This window comes from Sus scrofa, chromosome 14, assembly GCF_054392235.1.
Source record: "Sus scrofa isolate SSC_HxYL_T2T_F1_AM1 chromosome 14, Sscrofa_HxYL_maternal_Yorkshire_Landrace_v2.0, whole genome shotgun sequence".
In the NCBI taxonomy this organism is placed as follows: domain Eukaryota; kingdom Metazoa; phylum Chordata; class Mammalia; order Artiodactyla; family Suidae; genus Sus; species Sus scrofa.
The window spans coordinates 121,855,259-121,876,819 of record NC_139396.1 but is presented as its reverse complement, the minus strand read 5'-3'; the positions used below and the strand labels follow the sequence as shown (position 1 = coordinate 121,876,819).

Here is a 21,561-nt window from a genome sequence, read left to right as displayed (position 1 = left end):
TGTAGGACCACCAGAATAGTGCTAGGTGACTAAAAAAAAAGGTTTTTAATGGCTTTAGTGATATAATTGACATACTAATACAATTTACCCACCTGAGTATAAAACGAATAGTTAATATAAAAAATATTTGACCTAGCCTTCCATATTCCAGGAATGTTCTTGCTTATTTATTAGGAATATTGAAATAAATGTGGGAATGGAGGCAAAATGATTTATTCCACAGGGGATAAATTCCACAGAAAGTCAGTTGAACCTCCAAAAGATAGGACAGATTTTGTGTATCTCTAGACACGAATTACATTGCATTGTGATCAGTCATCTTTGAATTTAAGAGATGTTAAAATTGCTTCCAAAGATTTAGAATTAGGAGTTCCACTGTGGTGAAGCAGGTTAGGGATCTGGCATTGTCTCTGTAGCAGTGCAGTTTTGATCCCTGGCCCAGCGCAGCAGGTTAAGGATCTGGCGTTGCTGAAGCTGTTGCATAGATTACAGCTGCAGCTTGGATTTGATTTCTGGTCCAGGAACTTCCATATGCCATGGGTGCAGAAAAGAAAAAATTCTCCCAGAGATTCAGAACGAAATAACTAGAGTTTTTTAGTTTTACTAGCATCTAGAGCACACACTTAACACACTCTGATTCATTGTCAGCCTTTCCTTGTAATATTGATGATGATGATGACAATAATAATAATTAAACTGGGTATCTATTATGTGCATGTACTTACTAAAATGCTTTAAAAACATATTGCATTTAATTCTCACAATAGCTCTGAGGTAGTTATTATTGTCCCCATAATGCAAATGACAAACAGCATAAAAAGAGAGAAAGCAATTTGTCTAAGATTGTAAATCCAGAAAGTAGCAAAGGATACAAGCTAGATCTAATGCCAAAGCTCTTGCTTTGGTTGCTTGTACTTTTAGTGTCATATCTAGAAAACCATTGCCTAATTTAAGGTCATAAAGCTTTACACCCATGTTTTATCGTTTTAGTTTTTACATTTAGGTCTTCTGCCTAACTTGAATTCATTTTTATTTATAGTGTATGATAGGGGTTCAACTTTGTTTTTTAAATGTGGATAGCTAGTAGTCCTAGGACATCTACTGAAAACATTATTCTTGCCTTCATTGAATTGTCATGGTAAGCTTGTCAAAAATCAATTGACATAAATGTATGGGGTTTTTTCAACTCTCAATATCATTGCATTGATCTATATGTCTCAGTGCTTGGTTCTTAATTATGTCATTGATGAAAAGATAATTCACAAAGATTCTTAGATCAAATGGAGAAAAATACATCATTGGCGTCTTTTACTAATCATTTTCTATCATATCTATGATATGGTAATCACCATATCTAATTATGCAAATGTTTGGCTGAAGAGCTGGCTAGTGAGTTTTCATCTTTTCTGATGTTTGTGAATTGTTCTTGCAAACCAATAGTTACACAAAGTATTTTTTTCCTTTTTAATACACAGATACAAAACTCACTAAAACTCTTCATTTAGAAGATTTTTGAAACAGGTTAGCAAATTTTCTTCTGTATTTTCAAAAGTGCAACTATGAGAGTTTTTAGATGGTGTAATTACGATTATGTTAATTTTAGCAAAAAAAACTCTAGAACAATGGAGTACATTTTCAAAGATTCATTTGCAAAATGATCTTTCCACACCAAGTTTATTAGCTTCTTGTTCAGAGAGGACTTAATTTCTTTCTGTAAAGCTTTTACTAGAAAGTGAGAAATGTCAGCTCAATTTTATTGTTAGTCACTTATGTTTACATTATTAGTATCCTTTTCAATCTATGGTTTCTTTGCAGTAAAATTTTTTTTTCAATTACAAAATTTTATCCATCTCAAGTATTTAACATTGTCTCTTTATCATAGGAGTTATTTCCCAAAAATGTTCATTACAGCTGGATTGGAAGACTGTTTGGCAATGTTGTTTATATAAGTATTCCACATTATAAGTCTATTGGAGACCCAAAGGGATTTGCCTTTGTGGAATCTGAAACAAAAAAGCAAGCAGCAAAAGCTATTGAGGTAGGTCAAGAACCTTTAGTCAAAACAAGGAAGAGGAAGAGAAGTAGCTCTGAAAATGCAGACTGTCTTACCCCCAAATAAAAAATTTTAAAAATGGCTCAGCAAGATATTATCCTATAAAATTGGATTGTGATGATCATTGTACAACTATAAATGCAATAAATGCATTGAGTAATAAAAAATAAATAAAAATAAAAAAATAAATAAGCTTCTGAAAAGAAAGAAAACAAGGTATTTCTAACTTTCAGGTTAGGGTTAAATAAATAAGGTTTTCTTTCTTAACTTTATATATCTTAATTTTTTATTTTTAATTTAGAATTAGAAGTTCCTACTGAAGAGGAAAAGGATACTGGAGATATGAAAGATGGATCCTTCTTCTTCTTCTTTCTTTTTTTTTTTTTCTGTCTTTTTGCCATTTCTTGGGCCACTCCTGCGGCATATAGAGGTTCCCAGGCTAGGGGTCGAATAGGAGCTGTAGCTGCAGGCCTACACCAGAGCCATAGCAACGTGGGATCCGAGCCACATCTGCAACCTACACTACAGCTCACCACAATGCTAGATCCTTAACCCACTGAGCAAGGCCAAGGATCGAACCCGCAACCTTATGGTTCCTAGTCAGATTCGTTAACCACTGAGCCACGCTGGGAACTCCAAGATGGATCCTTCTTGAAAGCCAAAAGAAAGCATAAGAAAAAACAAAGAGAGGCATAAAATGGGAGAAAAGGTTACATCCCTACGAGTACTATCAAAGTAAGTCAGCATTGTTGGCAGGTAACACACTCCATGCAGTAAATATTTTAAAGCTAATGTCCATTTTGAGAGTATGTTAATTAGAACTTCATCATATAATCTGCTGGGCTTTTACTTTTTATTTCATTAGTTGTCTTTATTATTTCCTTCTTTCTAGATTTTTAGGCATTATTCTAGTATTCTTTTTCAAACCTCTTAAATTAATGTTTTTAACTTTTAGCATTTCTTTTTTTCTAATCTGTTTAAATTTTCTTCTAAGAGCTACTTTAGTTGCATCTACAAGTTTGGATGTTATTTTTATCACTCATTTTCAAGTATTTTCTAATTTTCACATAATTTCTATGTTGATCCATAAATTTTTGAATAGTATGATTTAAAAATTCCCAATATATGGGGGGGGCGTCTTTATTTTTTGTCTTTGCTGATTTATAAGACAGATGTATTGTTGTCAGAGAAAGTGATCTTCATATGACTGATCCTTGAACTTTGTTGAGATATTTTCTGTAAGCTTAATACATGGTAGATTTTTGTAAATATGTGCCCAGAGTTAGCCTACTGCAATGTTTGAGGGAACATTTCCACACAAGACTGCCCTCACTTTTAACACCCACTCTAAGGAGTTTCAGCCAACTACAAAGTTAAAAGGAACAGTCCCTAAGATTACCCTCATTTCTGGCACCAATTGCAACTTCAGAGGATCCCCAAATCACTCTCAGATTTGATACCTTGCCAGAGGAATCACATAACTCACTGTAAGTTTTTAATAGTTATAACTATGGTTTACTACAAGGAAAGGATATAGACTAAAATCAGCCAAAGAAATAGACACATAGGGCAGAGTTTGTGGGGTACCCAATATAAAGCTTCCATTGTCCTCTTCTGTGGAGTCAGCATGCATTACCCTCCTTGCATCCATGTGTGGCAATAGGCACAGAGTAATGCCAACCAGGGAACCTGATCTGAGCTTAAGTGTTCAGGGTTTTCATTGGGGCTCTATTAAGCAGAAATGACTGACTGATTGATTGATTGATCACCCACATGGAGAACAGGTCCTTTTTATTAAATGATGACATACTATTAGTATTTTAAAATTTTTATCCTATTTTGACTGCAATTTACGTAGCTATATCAGCTGTCTTTTGATTAGTATTTATTTGGTTGTTTTTAATCTATTCTTTTACTTTTTACCTCCCTCTATTCTCTATTTTTCTGTTTTTGTTATGTTTTCAGGATTTCATTTTTTTATATAGTCTAAGACTCCAAGACATTTAACTGAAAAGTTTATGCCATTGACCTTTTTTGTGTGATTACTGATTTATTTGGATTCACTTTTCCCCCTCTCATTATATGCATATATTTTATGCTATTTGTCTTGCCTTTTTTCATGGTTTCCTTCTTTTTCTTGTCTTCTTTTGGATTGAAGTATTTTTCCCCCATTCCATTTTTCTGACCCTTATTAATTGGAGAATGTATATTCCATTTCTTTTATTATCATGGTTATCTTTAGAATTTTAACATACATAAAGTATACATTTAATAAACATATTTTGTATTGGTCATTTACAATGTTGTATTAGTTTTTCAGTGTACAGCAAAGTGATTCAGTTATCATACACATATATCCATTCTATTCCAGATTATTTTCCCATATAGGTTATTATAGAATATTGAGTAGAGTTTCCTGTTTTAAACTGTAGGTCCTTGTTGATATCTACTTTATATATAGCAGTGTGTATGTATTAATCCCAAACTCCTAATTTATCCCTCCCCCTACCTTTCCCCTTTGGTAACCATAAGTTTATTTTCTAAGTCTGTGAGTCTGTTCCGTTTCGTAAATAGGTTCATTTTTATCATTTTTTCTCTGTTACTATTTTTACTCCTAAAATGATATGTTAGCTTATATATAATATAGGCAATGGTTATTTATATTACCCACATGTATTTCTCCTGCTTGGGATTTACTAAACATTGTAAACCTGAGTCATTCATGAACCCTGACCAAGTTTCAGCCTTTAATTTTTGGAATATGTCCTGTCCCCAGTTCTCTCCTTTATTTCATTCTAGACATCTGATAATTTGGCCCTTTCATGCTACCTGCCACATTTCAGCCGTCCTTCTCTATATGTTTCTTTGTCTCTCTGGGCCACATTCTAAGTTTTTTTTTTTTTTTTTATCAGATCAGTCTTCTAGTTCATCCATTCTCACAGGAAGGAGTTTATACAAAGGACAATGGCCAGATCATAAACCATAATATAACTCTGGCCTGTATGAAAAACACAGGAAACCAAACCACAACCTCTGAGGCTATTTGGTCCCAAACAGTGAAGACTCAGCTGGTAACTGCCAAATTTCCTATTTTTCTCTCTGGCTTCCAACTGAGGGCCAACCAGAGAAGGCTAAATATGCTCCTGAAAGCATTCACGTTCAATGGCTGGTTATCGTAGCCTTCCTCTAGATTCCCTCGGCACAGCCTCCAGGCAGAGGATACCTTACTAAAGCCTTCCCCTTTTGTCACTGTAAAGCTTTTCCACTTCCCTGCCTACCTTTGAGTCTTCACCAAACTCAAAAGGTGACAGCTGACTCCCTAGCTATATAAGCACTGACTGAATAAATACTCTGCTTTAATTTAGGTGGTCTTTGTTTCAGCAGCAATTAGGGCTCTTCTGCTGTTTGATGCTTTCGCTTGGTTTTTTACTTCAACTTTTATATTTTTCAGCCTTAGAAACTGTATTTGAGTCTCTTTCAAAAATACCTGATCATTATTGTATCCTCTTGTTCTTTGGCCATCTCTTCTATTTCTGTCAGCCTGCTAAACATTTTATCCAATGATTCTAATATCGGATGTCTTTATGTGGCTTCTTTTATCATTTGTTGTTTCTGCTGTCTCTCATTTATGGTAGTTTATTTTCTGGCAAGTTCTTTGTTTTTATGAGCCCAAATTTGTGGTGCTGTTTCTGTGGGAGTTGCCTGAAGCCTCATCTGAGGGCTCATTATTTAGGAAAACATTTGTATATGCTTCTCTCTGGGCACCTGGGAACATCCAAAATTACGTACAAAGAAGTTGTGTCAGTTTCTGCCTACTGATAATGATGTTCTCTGTTAGGAATATGTAGGGCACTCACCTGGGATGTATTTACTCAAAGGAAGCCCCACAGACATTACCCCCACCTACCACCACCAGGGCCACGATTGACACTGACTGGCCTTTGTGGTTCTTATATGACTACAGGACACGTCTTAGCAAAACCATCAGGGGACGTCAAAGAACAAGATTTATCATTCACAGGTACTAGAGGGTACACAGCATGCTAGAGAGCAACACAAAGTCATGGGTAGAAAGACAGGGAGGGAGTGTGGACCTAGAGTTCTTTCTTTATTAGGGTTCAAGGTTGGGGTGCCTAAGTTTTCCTGAGTTCGCTCTTTTTGGCAAAGTTAAGGCATAAGAGTGGGAATTAAGATGTGAGAAGGGAGAAGCAGGCCAGTCAAGCGGTCAGGTATCTAGGTTACTAAAAAGGCTTTCTATAAAGGGAAATTCATGGATGTGTTTCCTTCTCTAGTTGTTTCTATGATAACCTTGTCATACCGCTGGCAATGTGCTTATTTGAGATGAATGTCTTTGAATGGATGCCTCAGCAACCCAAACCTTAATGTCAGGCTCTTACAATACAATTGAAAAGTTTAACATCAGGCACTTACACCCCTCCCATCCCCAGGGGCGGGGGGTGTTTTCCATCCATATTATGGCATTTGTACTTACCTTGCTTTGGAGAGTATAGCATGCAAATGAAAAACTATGTCATTGTCTTTATGCAAATTTAAGAATCAAATCCATTAGTATCAATGATATGTTTTTCAAACTGAGTATAAAGTCAGACACCGACTATTTGATTAGCATCTCCTAAATTCCTAAACAAAAACTTTTAAAAATTATCCTTAAAACATAGGAAATGATTATAATATAAGGAAAGAATGTTTAACAAATTTCATAGAACTTATTGTCCACCTTTATACAATAGAAGGCAAGTTTAAATAGATCTATATAGAGATTTTTTTAGCTGTAAAATGTGTGTGTGTGTGTGTGTGTATATATATATATATGTGTGTGTGTATATATGTGTATATATATATATATATATATATCTTTTGGCCATGCCCATGGCATGTATAAGTTCTCAGGCCAGGGACTGAACCCTCGCTACAACAGCGGGCCAAGACACAGCAATGACAACACCGGATCCATAACCCACTGAGCACCAGGGAACTCCTAAAAAATTTTTTTAAAGACATGGATTGCACAGCCTAAAAAATTTGGACAATCTGTTTGCTGCCTCTTCCAGGATTTACTTATTTTTTATTTTTTTCACTTAGATGTTGATTTTTTTAATGGATTTTTGAGGAATCAAGTGTTGAAGGAGGACAGATGATTAAACATTAGCAGGAAAAATGGTTCTGCGAAGAAAAGAATAGGAGACAATCATTAACAACCCCCCCCCATGAAGAGGTCAATATTACATCTCCATTCTTTTCATTTTTTATTTATATTTTGAAGTCATGGTTTTTTTTTCTTTTTTTAAGTTGAGGTAGAGTAGATTTATAATATATCAGTTTCAGGTGTACAACAGCAAAATATTTCTTTAAATTGTGTCACATACTTAAAGGTAATTTCTCTGTGTTATAGACCACCTTCTTATAGAAACAAAGTGACTTGGTCTAGAGAAACTTTGTTCTGACAGTGTCTTTTTCTTATTCCTGCCAGCCCTTTGTATCTCAAAGCTCCAGCTCATTCAATACAGTAACCATTGCTTTGGATCAGACTGTACAGGGAACACAAAAATAAATTAAATAGGAACTCACAGTCTAGTAAAGAGTAAACAACCATGAAGGAAAACAGAATTTGATAAGTGCTCTAATCCAGCAACAGTTTTTATGAAGCATAGAGAAGAGGGCATCATTCAAACTGAGGATTAAAAAAAGGGCCACAGGAAAAAGTTATCATTTTAGGTTGGCTGGAAAGGGACTGGCTTTTCTTACAAAGAAATGGTTTCCTTATTGATCAGGCTGACAAAAGAAAGCCTGCCTTCAAACTGAGAATAGTTAAGAACTCGAGACTTTTTACCCACTTGGGAGAGTAGGACGTGGGCCAGGAAAACTTGGGCCAGATTCAGCTGTTTAAACAGAGGTTTCCAAAAATAAGAAAATTCTAAGACTTAACCCCTAAGCTTTACTCCTACTATTTACAGAACCTATAGAGTGTTCTGTCACAAGAGTGTTCTGGCTTTGGGTCACACAGTATAACCTGGAGAATGAGTTCAGCTATGTGAGGAATCAATCAATCACATCTACACAATAGAATCCCAATAAAAACTCTGAATACTTCTTAAATCAATGTGTTGCATACCTGAAACTTTTAAAAAATATATATATATATTAAATTTTGGAGTTCTTTAGTGGCCTAGTGGTTAAGGATCCAGCATTGTCATTGCTGTGGCTCAGGTCACTGCTATGGTGCGACTTCGATTCCTGGCCTGGGAAATTCGGCAAGCCATGGATGTGGCCAAAAAATTAAATTAAAAAAAAAAAAACAAAAAACCTCTGGACACTACAGCTCAGATGATCTTCTTTGATTGGCAATACTCTATGCATATGGTCACACATCTGTACCAGGAGGGTAACACATCTTGATTCCACAGGAAAGGACAATGGAAGCTTTACATTGGGTACCCCTCAAACTTTGCTCAATGTGTCTCTTTCTTCGGCTGATTTTAACTGGCAAAATCAGATTCTTTGTAGTAAACCATAGCCATAAGTATAAGAACTTTCAGCGAGTTCTGTGAGTTCTTCCAGCAAATTATTGAATCTGAGGGTGGTACTGTGACCCCGTGAAACCACCCTTGGTGTCAGAAGTGAGAGCAAACTTGGGGACTGCTCTTTTTAACCTGGTAGTTTGCTGAAATTCCATAGCATTAGAAGCGAGGGCAATCTTGTGTGGAAATGTGCCTTTGCACTTTGCAGAAGGGCTAACTTTAGGCAAACACTTACAAAAAATCTACCAGGTATTAAGCTAAAGAACATGTCTCAACAAAGTTCAAGAATCAATCATTTGAAGATCATTTTCTTTGGCCATAATACATCTGTCTTAAAAATCAATAAACTCAAAGAATAAAGACCCTCTCCATACACTGGGAAATTTAAAATTATGCTATTAAGTAATTTATGGCTCAACATAGATATTATATGAAAATTAGAAAAAAACTTGAAAGTGAGTGGTAATAAAAGTACTATCCAAACTTGTAGATGCAACTAAAGAAGTTCTTTGAGGAAAATTTAACAGATTAGAAAAAAAAAGCTAAAAATTAAAAAAAGAATACTAGAATGATGTCTAAAACTCTAGAAAGAAGGAAATAATAAAGGTAAATGAAGTAACTAATGAAATTTAAAAAAACCCTAACATTATATGATGAAGCTTTAACTAACATACTCTCAAAATGGGCATTAGCTGAAAAATATTTATTGCAAAGAAACCATAGACTGAAGAAGATACTAATAATGTAAACACAGGTGAGTAACAATAAAGTTGAATAGCTGACATTTCTTACCCTTCCTAGTATAGACTTTATAGAAAGAAATTAAGTCCTCTCTAAACAAGCTAATAAACTTGGTGTGAAAATATCATTTAGTAAATGAATCTATGAAAATGTATTCATTGTCCTGCAATTTTTGTTGCTAAAATTACAAAAGTATAATGACACCATCTAAAAACTCTCACAGTTGCAATTTTGAAAATATGGAAGAAGAATTTGCTAGCATGTTTCAGAAATCTTCTAAATGAAGAGTTTTAGTGAGTTTTCTGTGTGCTAAAAAGGGGAAAACTGCAATGTGTAACTATTGGCTTACAAGAACATCTCACAAATATCAGAAAAGGTGGAAACTCGCTAGCCAGCTCTTCAGCCAAACATTTGTATAATCGGTGGATGTGACAGAAAATGATTAGTAAAAAAGCCAGTGATGTATTTTTTTCCCATTTGATCTAAGAATCTTTGTGAGTTATCTTTTCAACAGTGACATACATTAAGAAGCAAGTATTTTTTTTTTTGTCTTTTTTTTTGCATTTTCTAGGGCCGCTCCCATGGCATATGGAGATTCCCAGGCTAGGGGTCTAATCAGAGCTGTAGCTGCCGGCCCACGCCAGGGCCACAGCAACGCAGGATCTGAGCTGCGTCTGTGACCTACACCACAGCTCGCGGCAACGCCGGATCCTTAACCCACTATGCAAGGCCAGGGATCGAACCTGCAGCCTCATGGTTCCTAGTCAGATTCGTTAACCACTGAGCCACGATGGGAACTCCAAGAAGCAAGTATTCAGACATATAGATCAATGGTATAGAATTGAGAGTTCAAAACAAACAAAACATACATTTATAGTCAGTTGATTTTTGACAAGCTTACCATGACAATTCAATGAAGGAAAGAATAGTATTCTCAACAAATATGCTGGGACAAATGGCTATCCACATTCAAAAAACAAAGTTGAACCCTTCCCACATACCATATACAAAATGAACTCAAATTGTATGAAAGACCTAGATGTAATAACTAAAATTATAAATCTCTTAGAAGAAAATATAGGTGTAAAGCTTTGGGACCTTGGATTAGGCACTGATTTTTTTTAGATATAACACCAAAAGCACATGCAACCAAATAAACATACAAGATCATTGATTTCATCAAAATAAAAGCTTTTGTTCTTCGAAGGCCATTATTAAGAAAGTGAAAAGATAGCCCACAGAATGAGAAAATAATATTTCCTAATCATATATTTAACTAGGGTCTAGTGTCCAGAATATATATATATATATATATATACATATATATATATAAAACTCATTACTTAACAAGAAAAAGATCAATAACACATTGTAAAAATGAACAAAGAATTTATTTGAGTAGCTATTTCTCCAAAGAAGATATACCACTACCAATAAGCACAGGAAAAGATGCTCAGAATTATTAGTGATTGTGGAAATGTAAATCAAAACCACAATGAGATACCACTCACACCCACAAAGAGAGCTATAATAAAAAGATGGACGATAACAAATGTTGATGAGGGTATGGAGAAACTGGAATCCTCATTAACATTGCTGGTGGGATTGTAAAAAGGTGCACCCACTTTGGAAAACCACCTGGCATCTCCTCAAGTGGTTATACATAGTGTTAGCATATGACCTGGCAATTCTACTCCTACGTATATGTCCAGAAGAAATTTTTTCAAATGCACACACAAAAGCTTGTACATGAATGTTCACAACAGCATTATTCATAATAGCCCCAAAGTGGAAGCAATCCAAATGTATATCAACTGATGAAGAAAAAAGATGATCTGATATATCTATACAATAGAATATTACTTGGCCATCAAATGGAATGAAGTACTGATACATACTACCACGTGAATAAATCTTGAAAAATTAGGCTAAGTGAAAGAAGCCAGACACAAAAAGCCACATACTGTATGATTCCATTTATGTGAAATGTCCATAATAGACAAATCTATAGAGACAGAATATAGATTAGTAGTTGCCAGGGACCAGGAGGAGGAGGGAGTGACAGTTAATGGGTATGGGGTTTCTTTTGGAGGTGATCAAAATATTCTAAAGTTAGAGAGTGATGACGGTTGCACAACTTTGTGAATGTGCTAAAAATGACTGAATTGCATACTTTAAAAGGGTGAATTTTATGGTAAGTGAATTATATCTCAATTTATAAAAGATGTTAGTTACAAGTATTGCAATAAACTGAACTAGTCCAAAGTTTTGAACTGCAGTATCACTGAATCAGAAACTGGGATTTTTTTTTTTTTAAAGAACAACATTTTTTTTAAAGTTCTAGCAAGAACAACTTTTTATACTATTACTAAATGAAACATAATTGTAAAGTACGTTTAAGACAGTTTAATCTTTATCTTATCTTCTAAATTTTAACTCTGGACTATTTTACACTGTACATAAAATAATAATGTAGCAGTCCAAGGATATAGTTTCTAAATATGTAAATATACATATATTGGATATTAATGCACAAGCGTTTTTATTGATGTGGGGCACAATCAACAAAGTTGGAGACCACTGCTTTGGGGTCTTGTTAGATGACAGTCAGGAAAAAAACCTCAGAGAAATTGATAGAACAAAATTAGCAAGAGTCACTGATGTATCATATTTTAGTTTATGTTAAAAATACTGAGGTAATTTGTACGTACATGATTAAAATAAAAACTAATATGAAGGTCTCTACAGGAAAATTCTCTGAAGTTATCATTTTAACTCATTTCAATTTGTCATCATGTGGTGGCAATTTGGTACTAGGCAAATTTCCATTCTGTGTTGCTCCACAGAAGAGGGTCACACCTTATATATACTGTGTACTAAAAATACATCCTTCAAGAATAATAACGTTACAGTTCTTTCTTCAGTCGTGTCCCTGACTGCTAGCCAGGCGTTGGCACGCTTTACCAATTTAGCTGGTACCGCAGACGCTGTCTGGCCCAGTGTACAATTTCTTTTCTCTGCTTGCCCTGGAAAAAGACAGTGGTGTCCCTGTAGTCTGTGATCTGTCTCTTCAAATGTTTGCCTGACCTCATTATCCAGAACACTCTATAAATGTAGTCTGAGTCTGTGAAAGAGCAGGATACTCCCTTGAAAGTGACAAAGCAAAATAGAATGATCTGTCTAGCCAGGCTTGGAAAATGCAGTTGCCAGGCTGCTATGGGTTTAAAGAAAATGCATGAGCAATGCACTGGCCTTCACACTCTAATCCTGAAACACTGCTGTGAAGACTTTTATAGAAGAACTAAAAACTGAGTGGAAAGCCTGCCTCTTTGCTGCCAGACCAGCCCACTAGCTGTTCTTCAGGAAGTGCTTTGTACTTTATGAGTGATCGCAAAGCTCAAAGCATGGCTGCACCCGTCTCCCCATCTTGCCGGCTACTTGGCCTATAGATCAACTGTCTTTCCTTTCAGTGGGGTGACCCTGTGGGAAGGCTATCCGGATAACTTTTTTTTGAATTCCTAGTTTTTCACCTACTGGCCTTGGGGGATCACTCCATTTTTCTGATCCTTGGTATTATCATCTGTAAAATGGACATAACAGCCACTACTGTGTTTGGCTGTTGTGCAGCTGAAATAAGAGAATCTATCTAAAAATAGCACAGTGTCTGGGATACAGTAGGTACTCAAAAATGTTAGGTTTCTCTTTTGCAAGTGAGGGTATACAGGATTTGGGGTGATTCCTCTTTATTATCCCCACAAGCACTATGGCTGACACTGTTGCTATTGCTTAACCAAGGAACAAACAGCCATACACACTTCTTCTCGGTAGGATAATCTGATTTGGGAAGGAAACTTGGTAGGAAACTCTGATTTGGGGAGGAGGTGTTTCAGCTTGGATTCCCCCGAGGGCAGAGCCTGAGACAACACTAGAGTGCATGTGTTTATTTGGAAGGTGGTTCCAGGGACCAGGAATGAGGGCCTGAGGAGAGTTGGATGGAGAAGAAAATCCAGTAGAAGAGTATGTTATCATGGTCACTGTAGTGGGCAATGGAGGTGGATTATGCCAGAGCCTTCTAAGGAGCATGCAGAGTGTCCCTGAAGGATGGGACACAGGAGCTTTTCTCCATTGGTTCTGTGTTGCAGTCGCTAGAGTTGGAGGTGTTAGCACCCACTTCAAAGCTATCTATGTCTACCAGCTGATTGAGCACACCCATGGGTGCTTGCAGTTTCAAAAAAGCCTAGAAGAGAAAGCCAGGGTGTGTGCTTGCAGCAAGAGGTTGTTAGAAACAATTAAATCAAGGCCTATATGGAATGCCCACCCCAGCCAGGACTGGCTGGATAATTTGTGGGATCCAGAAAAGGCTAGGTCCCTTGTGTAAAAATTATTAAGAATTTCCAACCCAGGAGCATGGAACAGCTTTCCATTTCTTTACATCTTTAATTTCCTTGACTAATGTTTTATAGTTCTCAGCTTATATGTTTTTTACCTCCGTGGTCAGGTATATTCCCAGGTATGGGATTTTTTGGGGTTCGATTTTATTTTTTTATTTATTTTAAAAATTTAATTATTTTTTAATTACTCAATGAATTTATCACATCTGTAGTTGTATAATGGTCATAAAAATCCAGTTTCACAGGATTTCCATCCCACAACCCAAGCACATCCCCCACTCCCCAAACTGTCTCCTCCAGAGACCATAAGTTTTTGAGTCAGCATCTGTTCTGCAAAGAAGTTCAGTCTGTCCTTTTTTAAGATTCCACATGTCAGTGAAAGCATTTGAGATTGGTGTCTCATAGTATGGCTGACTTCACTTAGCATGATAAATTCTAGGTCCATCCATGTTGCTAAAAATGCTGGTATTTCATTCCTTTTAATGGCTGAGTAATATTCCATTGCGTATATGTACCACATCTTCTTCAGCCACTCCTCTGTCAATGGACATTTAGGTTGTTTCCATGTCTTGGCTATTGAAAAGAGTGCTGCAATGAACATCGGAGTACATGTGTTTTGTGAGTCATGGTTTTCTCTGGGTAGATGCCCAGGAGTAGGATTGCTGGATCAAATGGTAGTTCTATTTTTAGTTTTCTGAGGAATCGCCATACTGTTTTCCACAGTGGTTGCAGCAATTTACAATCCCACCAACAGTGTAATAGGGTTCCTTTTTCTCCACACCCTCCCCAGAACTTATTGTTTGTAGAATTTTTGATGATGGCCATTCTGGCTGGTGTAAGGTGCTACCTCATAGTGGTTTTGTTTTGCATTCCTCTAATAATGAGTGATGTTGAACATCTTTTCATGTGTCTTTTGGCCATCTGTATGTCTTCTTTGGAGAACTGTCTATTTAGATCTTCTGCCCATTTTTGGATGGGGTTGTTTGTTTTTTTTTGGTATGGAGCTGCAGAAGGTGTTTATAAATTTTGGAGATTAATCCCCTGTCAGTCGATTCATTTGCAAAGATTTTCTCCCACACTGTGGGTTGACTTTTCATTTTGTTTAGGGTTTCCTTTGCTGTGTAGAAACTTTTTAAGTTTGATTAAGTCCCATTTGTTTATTTTTGTTTTTATTGTCATTACTCTAAGAGGTGGATCTGGGAAGATGTTGCTGTGGTTTATGTCAGAGAGTGTTTGGCCTATGTTTTCCTCTAAGAGTTTTATAGTGTCTGGTGTTATATCTAAGTCTTTTTTTTTTCCAATAATTTATATCTAAGTCTTTAATTCATTTTGAGTTTATTTTTGTGTATGGTGTTAGGGAGTGTTTTTTTGTTTGTTTTGTTTGTTTGTTTGTTTGTTTGTTTTGTCTTTTTGCTATTTCTTTGGGCCGCTCCGGCTTGTTTGTTTGTTTGTTTGTTTTGTCTTTTTGCTATTTCTTTGGGCCGCTCCGGCAGCATATGGAGGTTCCCAGGCTAGGGGTCGAATCGGAGCTGTAGCCACTGGCCTACACCAGAGCCACAGCAACGCGGGATCTGAGCCGCGTCTGCAACCTACCACAGCTCACGACAATGCCGGATCCTTAACCCACTGAGCAAGGGCAGGGACCAAACCCGCAACCTCATGGGTTTGGGTTTGGGACCAAACCTAGTCAGATTTGTTAACCACTGCGCCACGACGGGAACTCCAAGGGAGTGTTCTAATTTCATTCTTTTCCATGTGGCTGTTCAGTTTTCCCAGCACCACTTATTGAACAAGCTATCCTTTCTCCATTGTATATTCTTGCCTCCTTTGTCATAGATTAGTTGGCTGTAGGTGCGTGGGTTGAATTCCGGGCTTTCTATCCTGTTCCACTGATCTATATTTCTGTCTTTGTGCCAGTACCATGCAGTTTTGATGATTGTTGCTTTGTAGTATAGTCTGAAGTCCAGGAGCCTGATTCCTCCAGCTCCATTTTTCTTTTTCAGGATATCTTTGGCTATTCTGGGTCTTTTGTGCTTCCAAACAAACTTTAAAATATTTTCTATGACTTCTGTGAAAAATGTCCTTGGTAATTTGATAGGGATTGCATTGAATCTGTAGATTTCCTTGGGTAGTATAGTCATTTTGATAATATTGACTCTTCCAATCCAAGAGCATGGTATGTCTTTCCATCTATGTGTGTCATCTTTGATTTCTTTCATCACTGTCTCATAGTTTTCAGAGTACAGGTCTTTTGTCTCTTTAAGTAGGTTTACTCCTGGGTATTTTATTCTTTTGGATGTGATGGTAAACGGGATTGCTTCCCTAATTTCTCTTTCTGATCTTTCACTGTTAGTGTATAGAAATGCCATCGATTTCTGTGTATTAATTTTGTATCCTGTGACTTTGCCAAATTCATGGATGAGTTCTAACAGTTTTCTGGTAGAATCTTTAGGATTCTCTAGATAGAGTATCATGTCATCTACAAATAGTGATAGTTTTACTTCTTCCTTTCCAATTTGGATTCCTTTTATTTCTTTTACTTCTCTGATTGCTGTGGCTAGGACTTCCAAAACTATGTTGAAGAGTAGTGGTGAGAGCAGACATCTTTGTCTTGTTCCTGATCTCAGCAGGAATTCTTTCAGCTTTTCACCATTGAGAATGATGTTAGCTGTGGGTTTGTCATAGATGACCTTTATTATGTTGAGGTAGGTTCCTGCTATACCCACTTTCTGAAGGGTTTTTATCAGAAATGGGTATTGGGTTTTGTCAATGGGGTGCAATTATAAAAGGTATTGTATTTTTGTATTCCTTTTCTAATATTTTGTTGTTAGTATACAAAAATGACTTATTTCTGAATGTTAGTCTTCTATCCTGCTACTTTGCCAAATTTTTTGATCAGTTCAAGTAGTTTTGGGGTTGAATCCTTGGGGTTTTCTATATATAGTAACATTTCATTGCATACCGTGACAGTTTTACTCTTCTCTTCCTATTTGGATGCCTTTTATTTCTTTTGTTTGCCTGATTGCTGTGGTTAGGGCTTCCAAGACTATGTTGAATAACAGTGGTGAGAGTGGGCATCCTTGTTTTGTTCCAGATTTTAGTGGGAAGGCTTTCAGCTTTTCTCCATTGAGTATCATATTTGCTGTGGATTTGTCATAAATGGGTTTGATTATGTTAAGGTATGTTCCCTCTATACCCACTTTGGTAAGAGTTTTGATGTTGAATGGATGCTGGACTTTGTCAGATGCTTTTTCTGTATCTATTGAGATGATCATGTGGTTTTTGACTTTTCTTTTATTAATGTGGTGTATGACACTGATTGATTTGCATATGTTGAACCATCCTGGGTTGGAAAAATTAATATTGTAAAAATGGCCATACTACCCAAAGCAATGTACAGATTCAATGCAATCCCAATCAAATTACCCATGACATGTTTCACAGAACTACAACAAACACTCCAAAAATTTATAGGGAACCACAAAAGACCCAGAATTGCCAAAGCAATTCTGAGGCACAAAAACCAAGCAGGAGCCATAACTCCCCCAGATTTAAGGCACCATTACAAAGCCACAGTAATCAAAACAGTGTGGTACTGGTACCAAAATAGACATACAGACCAATGGAACAGAACAGAGAACCCAGAAATAAACCCAGACACCTATGGTCAATTAATCTTTGACAAAGGAGGCAAAAACATAAAATGGGAAAAAGACAGTCTTTCCAGCAAGTATTGCTGGGAAACGAGGATATCTGCATGCAAATCAATAAAACTAGAACACACCCTCACACCATGCACGAAAATAAACTCAAAATGGCTTAAAGACTTAAACATAAGACAAGACACCATCAAACTCCTGGAAGAGAACATAGGCAAAACATTCTCTGAGATCAACCCTATGAATATTTCCTCAGGTCAGTCTCTCAAAGTAACAGAAATAAAAGCAAAAATAAACCAATGGGACCTAATCAAATGGACCAGCTTTTGCATAGCAAAGGAAACCAAAAGGAAAACAAAAAGACAACTTACAGAATGGGAGAAAATAGGGAGTTCCCATTGTGGCTCAGTGGTTAACGAATCCGACTAGGAACCATGAGGTTTCGGGTTTGATTCCTGGCCTCGCTCAGTGGGTTAAGGATCCAGCATTGCTGTGAGCTGTGGTATAGGTCGCAGACACGGCTCAGATCTGGCGTTGCTGTGGCTCTGGCATAGGCTGGCGGCTACAGCTCCGATTAGACCCCTGGCCTGGGAACCTCCATATGCTGTGGGAGCGGCCCTAGAAAAGGCCAAAAAAAAAAAAAAAAAGAATGGGAGAAAATAGTTTCAAATGATGCAACTGACAAGGGCTTAATCTCTAAAATATACAAGCAACTTATACAGCTCAACAGCAAAAAAGCCAACAACCCAATGAAAAAATGGCAAAAGACCTAAATAGACATTTCTCCAAGGAAGATATACAGATGGCCGACAAACACATGAAACAATGCTCGAAATCACTGATTATTGGAGAAATGCAAATCAAAATGACTATGATGTACCACCTCCCACCAGTCAGAATGGCCATCATTAATAAGCCCACAAATAACAAATGCTAGAGGGGTGTGGAGGAAAGGGAACCCTCCTGCACTGTTGGTGGAAATGTAAGCTGGTACAACCACTATGAAAAACAGTACGGAGCCACCTTAGAAAACTATACATAGAACTACCATATGACCCAGCAACCCCACTCTTGGGCATATATCCAGACAAAACTTTCCTTAAAAAAGACACATGCATCCGCGTGTTCAATGCAGCACAATTCACAATAGCCAAGACATGGAAACAACACAAATGTCCATTGACAGATGATTGGATTAGGAAGATGTGGTATATATACACAATGGAATACTACTCAGCCATCAATAGAACAAAATAATGCCATTTGCAGCAATATGGATGGAACTAGAGACTCATACTGAGTGAAGTAAGTCAGAAAGAGAAAGACAAATGCCATTTACTATCATTTATATCTGGAATCTAATATATGGCACAAATGAACCTTTCCACAGAAAAGAAAATCATGGACTTGAAAAACAGACTTGTGGTTGCCAAGGGGGAGGGGGAAGGAGTGGGATGGATGTGGTGCTTGGGGTTAATAGATGCAGACTATTGCCTTTGGAATAGATTAGCAATGAGATCCTGCTCTGTAGCACTGGGAACTATGTCTGGTCATTTACGATGGAGCATAATAATGTGAGAAAAAAAATGTAAACATGTATGTGTAACTGGGTCACCATGCTGTACAGTAGAAAATTGACAAAACACTGTAAAACAGCTATAATGGGAAAAAAATTATGTAAAATAATAAATAAATAAATTAATTAATTTAAAAAATTATTAAGAATTTCAAGGAGTTCCTATTGTGGCTCAGCGGAAACGAATCTGACTAGTAACCATGAGGACACAAGTTTGATTCCTGATCTTGCTCAGTGGGTTAAGGGTCCAGCATTGCAGTGAGCTGTGGTGTATGTCTCAGACAGTGCTCGGATCCCGTGTTGCTATGGCTGTGGTGTAGGCCAGCGGCTACCACTTCGATTTGACCCCTAGTTTGGGAACCTCCATATGCTGCAGGTGTGGCCCTAAAAAGCCAAAAAGAGAAGAAAAGAATTTCAAGACAGTAATAGAAGAGTACTAACCCAAGCCTTTCTAAATAAGAGGCCTTATGCAACTACACACATCCCATGCCCCATGAAGCCAGCCCTGACCCCATTTGGAGCTAGAATTAGGGAGAAGGCAAAATGTGAGTGGTGGCAACATAGATATTAGATACCAAGGGGCAATGTGCCCAATTTGAGAGATTGAACTAAAACTGGTCTAAGCCCATTGCGGAGGCCCCTTCTATAGGGATTGGTCTAAGGACAGTCATGTTTGGGCCAATAAGATGAAAAAGTGTAAATTTCTGGGTAAATGGGACAAGCAAAACAAAAGTTTTCCTTTGCTCTTTCTTCTCTCTTTTCTGCTGAGATGCTATCCTGTAAGGATGTAATACTGTTGTGAGCTGCAGCAGCCAACTTGTAGCTATGAGGAGATATGGCAGCCACACTCTGAGATGGGGTCCTTAGAAGATTTTGGTGAGCTTCTGAGCTCACCCTGCGACCACTACTTTGGGACTTCCTGCTCAATAACAATAACTGTCCTATGAATAAAGTCACCAGCAGCCAGAAGCATTCCTAACTTATACAACTCCTAAGAAGGTATTTTCTGTCCAGCTATACATTTCCCACATTCTCTGAAGCAGAGCAAAGGCTCTCTGTAGACTATGCTTTGATCAGTACAGGGCAGACAAAGAATTAAATCAATGGAGAGAGGAAAGCCACTTTAAAATTACCTTCCCTCTTTGCATAATCTGCATCCTTTGCCTCTGGCTAATTTCTAAATTTTACTCATTGGGAAGAATCGCAAGAAAGGTCATGACAGTTGGCTCCTGCAAGCACGCACCAGTGAGAATTTAAGCCACTACCAGGTCTTCTTTTCTAGGATTAAGCTGTTTAAACTTTGTAGAGGACATTGCTGTATTTGCCTGACCTGAATTCCCTTGATCTGCTGGTGAATTCCATTTTATCTTGGAGAACTGTCCAGTCTTGGTTAGATTTTAGAATCAAGGTGCCTAGGCCTTCCTTGACCAAGGTCTAGGCACCAAATCCAGGGGCCAATTGAACTTTTCTTCTAGGAAATGTGAATCCCAATGGAAGTGCCCTGAATGGATTAATTCTTGCTATATAAATTCTGGGTGATTCAGGGTTCTTATTCTTGTTGAGTTTCATCCTTAGACTCTCTGAGCTATTCTATAATCCATATGTTTTTTCTTTTTCTTTTTTGCCTGTTAGCTATAATTTCTACTGCACATCACAAAAGAATCAAAGAACTCAAACTTCAAAACTAAAACATAAAGGAAATGGAAACCCCAAAACAAACATCATTATTCAGCTGCTTATAAATGGACTTCCTTACTTTCACAAATTCTCACATTGATTGAAAACTTATGTAGTAGCCTAATTGCAAAACCAGCTCCAATGATCCACCCTTCCACATATCTGCGTACTTCGCAGTGTGACTTAGTCACTCCTCCCACTAAGAGGTGGACTCTATTTCCTCAACTTCTTGAATATGTGTTGGCTTTGTGATTTGCTCTGGACAGCAGAATATGGTCAAAGCAATGAGGTATCCATTCCAAGCCTATGCCCCTAAGGGCTCTTCTTGCTTCTGCTCTGTCTCCAGGGACCCTGAGCCTGTCATGTGAACAAGTCCTGCTAACTTGCTAAAGGATGAGAGGCCACATGGAACTGAGCTGATTCATTCCAGCCAGGTCCACCCTAGTCCAGCACACTGCTGATCCTCAAACCTATGAATGAGCCCAGACAAAAATCAGAAGAGCTGCCTACAAAAGTACTATAGCTGACTACAAACACATGAGGGAGGCCATCCACAACCAAAGAACCATTCAGATGATTAACAAGCATTTACTGTTTTAGAACCACAGGTATAGCACATGGAAGTTCCCAGGCTAGGGGTTGAATCGGAACTACAGCTGCCAGCCTACCCCACAGCCATGGCAAGGCCAGATCCCAGCTGCATCTGTGAGCTATATCACAGCTCACAGATCAATGCCAGATCCTTAACCCACTGAGCAAGGCCAGGGATCGAACCCTTGTTCTCATGAATACTAGTTGGTTCATTTCCACTGAGCCAAAATAGAAACTCTGATGATTAATAAACTCTTGAGCAAAATAAAGGATCATTGTTTTAAGCCACTGATTTTTGAAATGTTTTGTTATCCAGCAATAGCTAATTGATATC

The 21,561-nt window shown here is 37.4% G+C and overlaps 1 protein-coding gene across 1 annotated transcript in view; it reads right to left on the bottom strand.

Annotated features, from left to right (window-relative positions):
* Window positions 1–14,842: 14,842 nt before the first annotated feature.
* MINPP1 (multiple inositol-polyphosphate phosphatase 1) overlaps window positions 14,843–21,561 on the bottom strand; it is an 87,185-nt gene continuing 80,466 nt past the window's right edge. Inside the window, exon 4 of the transcript XR_014827642.1 lies at window positions 14,843–15,004. The gene's annotated coding sequence lies outside the window, so the exon portion shown is untranslated. The remainder of the gene's footprint in view (window positions 15,005–21,561) is intronic.